This window comes from Rhinolophus ferrumequinum, chromosome 12 (genome assembly GCF_004115265.2).
Source record: "Rhinolophus ferrumequinum isolate MPI-CBG mRhiFer1 chromosome 12, mRhiFer1_v1.p, whole genome shotgun sequence".
In the NCBI taxonomy this organism is placed as follows: Eukaryota; Metazoa; Chordata; class Mammalia; order Chiroptera; family Rhinolophidae; genus Rhinolophus; species Rhinolophus ferrumequinum.
Window position 1 is genome coordinate 66,779,023 of NC_046295.1, and position 13,324 is coordinate 66,792,346.

At 42.9% G+C, this 13,324-nt stretch overlaps 1 non-coding gene across 1 annotated transcript; it reads left to right on the forward strand.

The window, feature by feature from the left end:
- Positions 1-5,402: 5,402 nt before the first annotated feature.
- On the forward strand, positions 5,403-5,476 carry TRNAM-CAU (transfer RNA methionine (anticodon CAU)). The gene has a single exon. It is a non-coding gene; the product is annotated as a tRNA-Met (tRNA).
- The last annotated feature ends 7,848 nt before the right edge of the window (positions 5,477-13,324 follow it).

Here is a 13,324-nt window from a genome sequence, read left to right on the forward strand (position 1 = left end):
TTATTATGTGCCCATTACTAGTTGTTAAATTGAATGAATGACTTTTTTATAAGCCATTCTACCAGGCCCTCGGCATACAAAGATAAATAATGACCAACGTGATTCAACAGGCACTCAGACAATTAGAGGAGGCAGCCATTGACACTAATAACTATAATACAGCATGGTGAGTAGTCTAACAGGGGGTGTACCCACTGCTGTGGAGCACAGAGGAGGGCGCAGTGAATTCTCCGTGGAGCAGGTTGAAAATGAAAGCTAAATGTGGGCTGGACATTATATTCAAGGAAACGCATTCTGGCAGAGGGGTGAGAACGTTTGCTTTGCGGCCGGATGAATCTGCGCTCAAGTTCCTGCCTTACTACGTACTCACTTTGTGACTTTAGGCAAGTCACTAAAATATCCAGATCTGTTTCTGTATGTCTAACAGGGGGAGAGAAAGTGTGCATGTCATATATACACATATAAAGTGAGAACAAAATGAAATAATCATTATGAAGTGTTTAGCATCTTTTCTGGCATCTAAAGCATGTTCAATAAATATCAGCTGAGGTTGTCATCCTTATCGTTATTATTACTAAGTGAGTTGCCTTGCAGGCACACTTGTGATGTGGTATTATTATTGGCATCAGGAAGCGCTGGCTATAAATCTAGCTCTGAATTTTACTACCTGTTTGTCCTTGAGCAGAATCTTCATGGTTCTGAAGTAATTTTGTACTAGTTGACTGAGATGGAGAAGAAAGCCACTGTCACGTTAAGAAGTATAGATTTGATCTTTGTCCCTGATTCCTGGCAGACAGATCCTAAAACTCTTGGAATCTCTGGAGTGATAAGAGAGTCCTTTATGTGCTAATGAGATGCCTGAGCTGGAGGCTCCTACCTAGGGTCAGTGTGGGGGCTGGTCTCCAGAAAGACCAAAACATGATTAGTAGGTTGCAACTTTCAGCCCCACTCCCAACCTGTGGGGAGGGCAGAGGAACAGGAAACTGAGTTAATCACCGAATCTGTCATGTCTGTGTCGTGGAACCTCCATAAATACCTCTGAAGGGTGAGGTCTGAAGAGCTGCTGGGTTGGTGAACACACAAGGAGCTGGGAGGGTGCTGTACCTGGAGAGGGCATCGCACCTCCTTGCACTGCCTGACCCCTCACACAAACACAGTTTGCTCTACGCGGCTCTTCCATCTGACTGTTCCTGAGTTACGTTCTTTGTAATAAACAGGTAATAGTAAGTAAAATGCTTTCCTGAGTGCTGTGACTCGTTCTAACAAATTATTGAACCTGAGGAGGGTGTTGGTTGTGGGAACCTCCTGAATTTATAACTGGTGACAGAGTACTGGTGAAAACCTGGGATTTGTGAGCGGCCTCTGAATCGGGGCACTTATATGGGACTGAATCCTTTTATGGGATCTGATGCTAACTACAGGAGGATAGTGTCAGAATTGAATTGAATTTTAGGACACCCAACTGGTGTTGGAGAGTTGGAGAAGTGGTGTTGGAAAAGACACTATGCATTTGGTGTTAGAAGTGTTGAGTGAAAAACAGTTCAGAGCCACTTATCTTTATCCGCTGAGTTTAGTTCCAAAAGCAAATCATTTGAAAAGGTGGCATTTCCAGAATCGTGGTCCTTTGAAAATATCCCATTAAGCACTCAGAAGCACTGCTCACTAGGTTGGGGAGGTCATGTTATTTTTGGAGGAATACCACAATCTTATCATGGTGCATTGCATTTTCTGGTATGAGTTAAGTTTGGACAAGGTGCGCCATTGCAAGATGCACGTCCTACTCAGAACTGGAATTCTGATGAAGCAGAGAAAATAGATAGAAGGTGAGGTGATGTCCAGAAAGTGAGGAACACTGTGCTGAGAGGAAATGATTCCAGGCAAAAGAATGCTTACAGCTAATGGGAACCCCCTGTCACGCATCCTGCAGGGGTGGAGGTGGGGGTGTGCAGATGGCTGTCCCTCATCCTTCCGGGGGCTCTGGGGGGAGTGAGGCTGGCAGAGTTGAACGCTGAATCAGAGTCACCAGGTGGGACAGACGAGAGAGGGTAGTTTGGAGAGATGGACGAGAATTGCAATGACATGGAAGAACAGGTGTTTGCAGAATATTTGTGGAATGATGAGATGTGAGTAGTCTGATGAATCCGGAAAGAGTGTTGGACTAGACTGGGGTAGATTGGGAGAAAGGCAGACAACAGAAAACTGTTTGCAGTTGAGTATCCTCAGCGTGCTTCACTAGCCCGCTTGTCACTCACCGCCGTAACTCAAAACAATCAATAACAAATGCCAGATATGTGCTATGTATCATGTGAAATGGTTTATACATTAAATATGGAAATGGAAAACAATTGTGTTCAACTAAGATTAAACTTGGCTAAGAATTATATTTGTACTTTCCCATTCCTGAATAACAGCGACATAAACAAGATACAAATTTGTTTTTCTCTCATGTACAAGTCTAGACTTCAGGGATATAACGGCAATTCTGCTCCAAGGTACCTGGGCTTCTTCTATTTTGGTGCTTCTCCATCTCCATACCCCAGGCCATATCATAGCCTAAATTTGGCTACTCTATGCATAGTTCTAGGTACCATGTCTGCATTCTTGTCAGCAGCAAGGAGGGAGGGAGGGATGAAAGAAAGTGGGCCATGGGAATACACTAGATGTGTCCTGAGAAAGCTTTCTGCAGCTACCTGACAGCACTTTTGCTTGCATCTTGTTGTCCAGAAGGTAGTCACAGGGCTATAACTAGCGGCAGAGGATGCTACAAAATACAGTATTTATTCTGAGCAGCCAGAATAAACGTGCTCAATTAATAATGTGGAAAAGGGATGAATGGCTGGATGTATCCATAAAGGTCGGCATTTTTAATCCCTATTTTTCAGATAAGGAGATTGACGTTTAAAGAAGCACGGCGACTTGCCCATGGTGACACAGTATTAAGTGCCTAAGATTTCAACTGACTGCACTTCTGGTGATTCTAACAACAGGACTTTCCCTCCAACATTACTCACCCATCCTCTCTGAGGTTTCCTCAAAAGCAGAGCCGAGACAATGACTTGGGTGACAATATTTGGAAGGGGAACCAGAGGGTGACCAGCCATCCTGGTTTGCCCACATTTGAAAGGGACGCAGACCTTTCAGATTTAAAGCTGGGACCCTTGTTTGGGGAAGGGAGACATGCAAGGAAAACGCCAATGCGAGGATGCAGACTGAAGCAACAGGGCTCCGTTTCAGCAGGGCCTCTGAGAAACATGCACAATTTCCCTCAGCACCTGAGAGACAGGTGCCTGCCACCGGTATCCAGTAGCTCTCGTCTTCATTAGTTGAGAGTTGGTCCCAGCAGCGTTAACTCCAAAGGGCACTTCTGGGCTGTGCCTGCTTGCACTGTGAGCCTGCTTGAGGTGAGTCGGAGAAATCCCCTGGGCAAAATTTTGGAAGACACACTGTTAACATTTGATGAGGGGCCTTAACAGTATCAGGTGAATGGGAGTGATTTAGTAGACTCATGATTCCCTGATTAGTCTAGTATCCATCTGACATTATACATAGTCAACATTATTGACTATATTCTTTATGCTGTACTTTACATTCCTGTGACTATTTTGTAACTACTAATTTGTATTTCTTAATCCCTTCAGCTTTTTCATCTAGCCCCCCAACCCTCCCCTCCTCTGGCAACCATCAGTTTGTTCTCTGTATCTATGAGTCTGTTTCTGTTTGATTTGTTTGTTTATTTTGTTCTTTAGAGTGAAATCACATGGTATTTGTTCTTCTCAGTCTGGCTAATTTCACTTAGCGTAATACCCTCTAGGTCCATTCATGTTGTCACAAATGGTAAGATTTCATTCTTTTTTATGGCCAAGTAATATTCCATTGTATACATGTACCATATCTTCTTTATCCAGTGGTCTATTGATGGACACTTGGGTTGCTTCCATATCTTGGTTATTGTAAATAGTGCTGCAGTGAACATAGGGGTGCATATATCACGAGACAGTAATTTTTAAACGGAACTCCTCTAATTCCTGAGGGATTCTAGGAGCCACTTCGGAACTGGCCTAGTGTGTGTGTGTGTGTGTGTGTGTGTGTGTGTGTGTGTGTGTTTCTGTTGCAGGGATGTTTTAGCACTTTGCTTCTCTTCTTTCACTTAAAACCAGAGCAGTTCTAATTTCATCTCTTTTCTGTTCTGTATTGTAATTTTCACTTGAAGAAAAGGTTCCCGGTTTCAAATGTCTGTAAAGTAGTGCATTAGGTAATGGAGAGTCATTATGTAGGGGAATCAGCCATCACATTAATGTTTGGGAAATCTCACTGTGATTGCAGCCTGGAGAATGAGCAGGAAGAGCAAGCCTATACGCAAAGGAAACAACCTTGATGCTGCAACAATCACCTAGTCAATGGGTAATATAGGACAGACCAGAGGAAGAGAATGGACTAGATGACCCACTGGATTTGGATGGCAAAGAAGACGAGACGGAGGAGGCTCCCTCTACTAGAGATGTTTTATTTGGCTAGCTTAGGATCAGAACAGCACCGTTTATTCAGAAAGGATACACAGTGGAAGGAGCCGACTTGGAGAGCTGACGATTCCCCATGTAAGGAGTCAATGACCAGCCCCTGGGTCCCTTGTCCTGTACTACAGTAGCATCTGTAGTTGGGGAGCGCTATGACAATTTACAGAAGACCTCCTGTCCCTGCCTCTGCTCAGAAACCCACATGGGGAGAATCATCAACGCAGAGTGTCCTTTGTCCCCAGGACCCAAGGAGAAAGAAAGTCAATTCTTCCTTCTCGGAATAAACTCATCAAGGTGTGCTGCCCAAGTCAGGGCCTCACCCTCCACCCCTTGAACTACTGAACACTGAATTCACTAATGGGGCTTTGGGGCCAATGTCACATAGGGTGGGACTGATCTTCATTGATTCATACCTGGGACCTCAATGGAAAAACTTCATTGGCAAAACTCCTGGAAAAAAGGACAGTAAGTTGGAAATGACAAGATTCCTGGCCTCGATGAGCTCGTTGGGGGCTTCCTAGTGATTTGGCCACTTGAGACGTCTCACTGAGTTTTATTCACGGTGCTATGTACTGATAACATTAGTGAAAAACAAAACAAAACAACAACAAACACTAAAAAACCCATCACTCAATAACAAATAGAATACAATTAATACTCTTTAAAGCCTACTTGGAAACTATTAGATACGAAAGGAAGAAAGAGTGGATTTCTCAAAATCTGAATCTCAGATGTGTATGATAGTTATTTTGACTTTTTAAGATATAACATTAGAACTCTTAAGAACTCTTAAGATGACCGCTTTAGGGATATCTCTCCATTCCTTTAAAGCCATTTCCTGCCTCAGAATTCACCTTTATCCTCTTTAAAAAAAAATAATGATGGGGTGGCCGGTTAGCTCAGTTGGTTAGAGCGTGGTGCTCATAACACAAAGGTGGCTGGTTCGATCCCCGCATAGGCCACTGTGAGCTGTGCCCTCCTTAAAAAAAATAAAAAATAAAATAATGGATATTTTGGGGGAAATTTTCAAGAAGTAAAGAAGGATCTGGAAGTACTATTAAATTATGTGTGTGTTAAAAGAGAATAGTACATATTTATAATTATAATGATGATTCATTCTAACTCATATCAATTGGTTACACCAGCAAGTCCTGCCAACCAAGCATATTTGGAGCCCAAACTATCTTTCCTTGGATTAGACATAGGCCTCTAGGAATTCAGCTGCAGGGCTGCTGTTCATTGAGAGAGTGCTGAAACTCTCCGGCTATTTAGTGCCCCGTTGAGGGGTGTGGAGGCTGTTTTTATACCTGAGTTATCCTATACTCCTTCCCAATTGAGAAGAATCACCTGTTAGTGCCGATACGAACAGGGCCAACCCTTGCACAAATGATGTGAAAGCCAACATTGTTTGAAATGTGGTCCTTTCCCTTCACTCTGGGGTCCTCACTGTGCCTCAGCCATGCCAGACAGAACCCCATGAATTTCCACCCCATGAAGCCACTGTATCTAGACCGATTTATTTAATGCTTGTCAGCCCCCAAATCCTTTATTTAAATGAGATATTTTGTGGAAAATGCTATGTATTACATGAATAAAAGCAACTCTGCTGAAATGGTTATGAAAATCATGGAGCTCATCTCCCACAGATGATTCCTCACCGCAGTTGGCAGCTTCTAGGGAGCTGCGGAACCTAGTGTGCAAATACATGACGTAGACAATTCCTACTCTGAAGTGCTCATGGGAAACTTACCTGAGTCAGACCGACTGGGTTTACAAATATCAGCTCAAACTCTCACTCTCTGTGACTTTGGAAAATATTATTTAATTTCACTATGCTTCAGTTTTCTCACCTTCTAAGTGACTTACATTTTGTTCATGACCAAATAGGGTTGCTGTGAGGATGACATGATGTCGTAAAACATGTAAAAGACCTTAGAACGAGGCCGGTCGCATAGCAATCACCCAGTAAATAGTACACACCATTGTTTTGATTATTGTTATGGGTGTAAATTAAGTCATCAATTATTACTTAGCCTAAGAAATGAATCCATCCCAGTGTGTCTATGCCAAGAATAGTATCAATGTCATCAGTAACGACAACCATGAAACCCAGCAATAACCACAGGAATTGCTTTGCAATGATCACCCTGCTTTGCCACTATTTTAGAATGTTCTCTGACCTCACACAAGCCCTAGTAAATACTTCTTAGGCCCACTTCATAGATGAGGAAATCAAGATTCTGAAAGGGTAAGGCACTTGCCCATAGCCACAGAACTAATATGTGTCACAGCCAGGATGCACAGCTAGAATTGTTGAATTTACGAGCCTTACCTCTTTATTTTTCTTTATTTTACTTTTCATTAAAAGCCCAATTTTCCATTAACAGCCGTCCTTTTTTTTTTTTTCCCCTCAAGGAACTGTTGAGAGGATTCTAAGGATGACGTTTTTAGGTTCTGAGGCTGAGGAATAAGTGGCACCGTCTTCATTGATGTCCTATAAGCTATAATACATGGGGATTGCAATAGTTACAGCTCCAAGGGCTCCAGGTTCTGCTTTCCGACTGTTAAAAGCGAGTGACTTCATGGTTGTCACATGTAAATCCTAACTCATGAAAGGGCTCTTCCACTTTCTCGATCCTGGATACTACTTTGTTTTAAATTAACCTCGCAGGTCTAGAGGTCCGTTGGACACTGAAAGATGAGACAGTGTCATGTGAAATTTGTTGTCAGGTTGGGGGCCCAGGCCATGTCCTACCTGTGTGATATTTGCAAGTTTTTCTATTCTCCAAGACTCAATATTTTTCTTTATAAAGGTAATTACATCTATCCACAGAGTAACTAGGAGGTTAAATATAATAGAAAGCTCTTAGCCCAGTGCCTGGAGTCTTCAGTATATGGCAGCTATTATTATAATTATAAAGTTCAACATCCTCAGAGTTTCAGGAATCTGTTTCCAGCCACATTTCACGCAAATGTGAGTTCCTTTCCCAGGAGTCTGTGTGCTCTGCATGGGTAAGAAGGCGCCCAGCTTATTCTCTGCCCCCTTGATAAAGGCACTTTCACCATCAAATGGCTCCACAGAATCAACCCAACAATTTCTCCTCCCCTTCCGCCTCCCCGCTAACTACATTTTGGCACTTCTTCAAGGGACTTTCTGTGATGAGCAGGTTCCCAGAGAAAGCTGTTTCCTGAAAGGCTTATAGCATTTAAAAGAAAACAACGTTAAGGCCTCAGCATTCTTGCTTTTGAAGAAAGAAAGAAAGAAAGAAGCTTAATCTGCAGGCCTGGCAGCTGTAGCAGGAGCCTCAGGCTTTCCTGATCGCAAACCTAAAGAACCATCACCTCATCATGCATGCTAGTTCCCAGCTCCTTGTGCAACCACATTCTGGCTTGCCCATTTGCCCGCGGAGGGTTTGCCCAACCTTTCCCCTAATTCTTTGTGCCTCAAATTAGGGTGAGGACTGTTGCCACCCGATCAGATCTGCATAAATAAGCCCTTTTCTACAGTAGCATGAAACACAGCAGTGTGGGTATGTGCACTGTTCCTCAGATGGGCTTAGAGATGTGAGGTGTAGAGGCAGAAAAGACTGTGCGTGCATAGGAGCCAGCACACGGGGTGCCCGTCGGCCAGACACAATGCAGCTGTGGCACCTTGAACAAATTACTGATTCTCTTTCAACCTCCAATGTCTTTCTTAATTAAACTGGAATGACTGTGTCTACATTGCTTGTGAAGACTGCATACGGCAATGCACATGTATGTCTGGAATATTCTATGTGCCTAATAAAAATATCAATTAACTTACAAAGTAAGCATTCCTTCTGTGGAATGGCTTCTGAGCTCTTCCTTTGTGTCACACAGTGTTAGGCATTTGGAAGAAGGAAGTCGGACACTGTGTCACTGCTTTCATTGTGGTAACAGTCTGGTGAACCTATGCTTTCACCAGTGGGTAAGGAGAGCTGGGAAAATGACCAGTGTGACATAGTGTGTCATAAAACCATTGAATATCAAAGTTATATAGGGCCTTGGAGACCAAATAATCTTTTTATGAATGAGAACAAACGGTACAACCAAAAAGAAATGATCTATTACAATCATATGGAAAGCCACCGAGAGAACTGGAACTTCATTCACATTTCAGTACTTTTCTCTTTGCTCTCAAGAAGTTTATAGTTTCCCTGACATATGAAGAGATTTGCAAAGACAACACATCACTATGTATTAACTATTTTGCCAAAGGGAGAGGGGAACAGGAAGGAGCTCTGCAGTTGGGGACGTATTTAGGGAAGGCTTCTACAGGAGGGGAAGCCTAATTTAGGTCTTGATGGGTGATGAGTTGGGGAGAACATTCTAGATAGGGAGAAATGCATGAAAAACACTGCCATCTTGAGATTCTTCCTAAAAAGTTTAAATGTTTTTTTCTTGTTTTGTTTTGTTTTGTTTTGGGTTGTTTTGTTTTTCTTTTCTTTGTTTTATTTTTTTAACCGACTCTTAGTCTCAAGGATCTTTTCTGGAAGCAGCTCTACTTAATGTTAGGTATTTGATTTAGTGGGTGCTAAATGACAAATAAATAGGCATTACAGGCATAGATTTATGTTTCCATGACTCTCTGGATTATAAAAACATTACCCCACAGGAAGATCCTACTATATCTCTAATCTTTTTTTTCTGAGGGGCAATGAAGATTATGCTTACTCCAGCCCCAACATGAAAACTTATCAAAGAGCTGTTAAAAAACCATCTTTTCTATCTCTAAAATCTGTCAATTGAAAAGTAGTTGTACTTTTTTTTGGATGGGACCTCACACAGACTTTTCCTCCAAAGTCCTTTTTGCTTCCAGAAAGCATCATTTGCCAAAAAGAATATTAGTTACTCAGCCTAAGTCTACTGGAAGGAAGGAAAATCAAAATCAATACGATTCATAGGTATTTGGGCCATGAGGAGAATCCATAAGAGCAGGAAAACTAATTTAGATCTAGAAACATGTAGGTTGTTGAATCAAGTTTCCTGCTGACCCTAGGTCTTTCGCAGGCCAGGGGATTCCTTCAAGTGTAATTATATCTCTTAATCTATATGATGTCAGTTTTCTTGGAAACTGCAGTCTAAATTATTTTGAATGTTGTAAGAGCTCCTGGACTCTTATCCCTGCTTATCGAACAGGGCACACTGGCTCTCTTTTGGAAGACTCTGTATCTCATGGGGTGTTCTGTGCATAACTGTCTTTGTCACTGTCTTTTCTGGGGATCTCTATCTTGCATGGGAGACATGGATGAATGCATCTCCACTGGCTGGGGACTTAGGAGGCCACTACCCTCTGCAAATCTCCGCTGGGTTTTTTTTATCACCCTTCCTGGTATCTAATGAAGAGTTTGTTTAGAGGACTCCTGCCTGGCCGGCTTGCTGCCTCTCTCAGGAGCATCACCAATCAGTGTGAGGTGACTTCCCAATCTGTTCTACTCAGCTGCTGGAGGCTGCTCAGGCCAACCTTCTCCTCTTTAGATTTCTCAGGCATGTCAGTCTGGTCAGTCCCCCGTGTCCCCCAACTCCAGGGAAAATATGTAGGCTCTTTGATCAGTCTTGAAAGTCACTTAGCTTGAGATGAGGGGAGAAGAAGCCCTGTCATGGGACAGGTGGAGGAGGGCTCCAGCATGCTTCAGTGACAACCCATTTCCAATGTCCAACTTAAGTCAAGTATTCCTTTAAGGTAGGTTGTAAAAGCCACCCCCTTTGCCAGTTCTGCTTATATGGACAAGCATCTCACTTTGAAGTCTCCAACTCCTTGACATCATTGTTTTGGAGACCTGGCTGAAAATGAGGCAGCGTCCCATTAGAACAGCCTGTTTCTCTTCCTTCGTCTCCTCTTTCCTATTTTTATCATTTAAACTTCCGAAAATAATGCATATCCTTCAGTTATGACGGGCACTCTGTTAGATGTCAGGATAACAAAATAAAAACAACAAATAAGACAAATTCAAAGGACTATTATAATGCAGTGAGTTTTGGAGGCATCTTTCCATATCTGTTCTGTAGCACAATCTTTAGTTTTTGTTACTTGTATGAGACGCCCAGCTTGCAGAAGGGGGGTAGCCGCTCTAGGAGTCAGTCACAGGAGAACAGCAAACTTAAAACAGCTTGGCAGTAATGTACTAAGGCTGGCCTGGAGAGGAATGTAGCCGGGTCAGATGAATAGGTGCAAACGCAGCTCTTTCAGCAACAAAAGAGATACTTCATGCAACGTGGAATGAAGTGCCCCCGGACAGGGTGGGGCTCACGAAGGCAGGCTGAAACTAGAGCCCAAGTGGCGCCGAGCTGCTCAAGTTCTCCTACGTTCGGAGAATTCAGGAGCCCCGATTACCCTATGAGGGGCCGGTGTTCTGAGACGCAAACGCAATGGGTTTATTTTGTCCAGTGCTCAGGGTTCTCGGAACATTCTAACTTGGTTCATTGTTGCTGCTGTAAAAGGTCTGCCATTACAAGGTTTTTGTTTTGTTTTGTTTTTTGTTCCTACCCACTCCGCTTCCCCCCTGCCTAGTAACTCCTTAGTACCAGAGCACTACCTGGTGCCCTTAAGGGCGAGGCCTAATTGATCTGATTCTGATTTTTAGTTAGTATGGACTTTAGCGCACACCTGTATATGAATGTGTGTGGGTATGTAGGTAGGTAAGCAGGCAGGCAGGCAGGTAGGTAGGTAGACGGATGATAGATATAGACGATAATAGATAGATGATATATGCCAGATAGATGATGGATAGATAGATAGACAGATAGACAGACAGATAGGTAGATAGCTACAGACACTGACATAGTAGCCACAGGGGGAAAAATAATTATATTTGTCTCTTTTCAGTTATGTGTAAGAAGTATAGTCCAGTCAAAGAATCACTTGAGAGTAATTGATGTTTGTTTATTTTATCTTCCTATTTTATTATTAACTGTAATTCATAGGTTACTAAGAAAACCTAAAGTGGATTAAATTCTGGACATCAGAATCTAAAATTTCCACACAATCAGATTTATCCTGGCATGAAATTAAACTGAGCTATTATTTTAATGGAGGAGTGAGAAAGAGTTCGTATAATCTTATAATCTTCCTATCCTTCTTTCCGTTCCCTAATTTTAAATATTGTCTTATGCTTCTTTCTTTGTGCCTTTTCTTTCATGATAAAGTAGGCCTCCTGTCAGAGGTGAAACTGCTTATTGTCACCGCTGGTGATGCTGACAGCCAAGCTTCTCATGACGACCATAGCTGAAAGTACTTTCCTATTCCACGCAGTGGGCCACACCTACCCCCTCTGGCAGGAAGCGTTTGGTTGGATCATGTGATCACTTTTGGAGGCTCAGTCCTGTATCAAGACCACCATGACCCATATGACCAGAATCTGACAAGAACCCATTTACTTCTTTCCTAAGCTGAGTCACGAACCTTTAACTTTATCCACCTCACAGCTTTCCAACCTGGGTCTGAATTCACTAGATGCTTTCCTCTTCCACACAGGTGATCACATGCTGATCTCTGATATCCTTCCCCCACGGTGCTCCACACCAGTCTAAGGGATAAATGAAATAATACATGCAAAGAACTTAGCACGGGCTAAGCACTCAAAACACAGAAGTGCAACATTTGCTATTTTATGAGTCAGCACCACTAGCCTTAGGATAGGTTTTAGTAAAATATGCACCTATCTTAAACCCTCCCCAATTTATGACTGGGAATCCCTTCACTGGATCTCCAATTGGCTATCCATTTTGTTACCCCCTCCCTCCCTCCTCCACCCTGTTCACCCCCCTCAGTGGGCAGCTTTCCTCTTCCCAGTGAGATGCCCAGCAAGATGCCTGAGTGTGAATCCACGTTCTCCTGCTTACTAGCTGTGTGACCCTGGGCAAGTTACTACTAAGTGTCTTAGTTACTTCTCTGTAGAGAGGGGATTCTAAGAGTGCTCGCCTCATAAGGTTGCTGCAAGGATTAACTGGGTTAAAATGTGCAATGCAATCTGCAAACTGTCTGGCACGAGGAATCAGTATATGAGGGTACATTACTACCACGGCGACTCTCTCTGCATCAAGTCCAGAACTCATCTGAACCTCCCCAAGGAAGGAAAAATCACTCAATGGCTCTCATGAAAAGAAAACAGTCTGCAGAGCACATCTACCCACAGTGATGACCAACTTTATTCTCCTATGCAAAGAACAGTTTATTTTCTCATTGTCTTGAAATAAAATGGGATTTTGACTTTATCTTTGAGAAACAGAAGCGCTGGATCTTCCTCTCCCCAGACAAAGACACTGTCAGCCTTCCAAGGTGAATTTGAATGTCCACTTTTAAATAACCTCGAAAAGTAATGCATTTATCTCTCTCTCTCTCTCTCTCTTTCTCTCTCTCTCTCTCTCCCACACACACACCTCTCTCCACATGCAAAGGGAAGAGGCCATGTGAGGACAGGGTGAGAAGGTTGGCATCCACAAGCCAGAAAGAGAGGCTTTACTGGAGAACAGCGGTAGAACACCTTGATCTTGGATTACTATTCTCCAGAAGTGTGAGAAAATAAATCTCTTTTGTGTAAGCTACACACTCTGTGGTATTTTGTTATGGCAGCCTGAGAGGACTAACACAATCTCATTCATCAATCATTCCACAATGACTGATTATATCAACAAGAGTCAGACCAGGTGCTGAGCACTAGGGAGCAGAGGCAAACAAGACATGATCCCTCATATTGGACAGGACCCTAAATCTATCTAATGTTTAGTGATGGATCAGACTCACAGGGGACAATTGTTGCTCAAGGTCGCAGAGCTGGTTCACAGTAAAG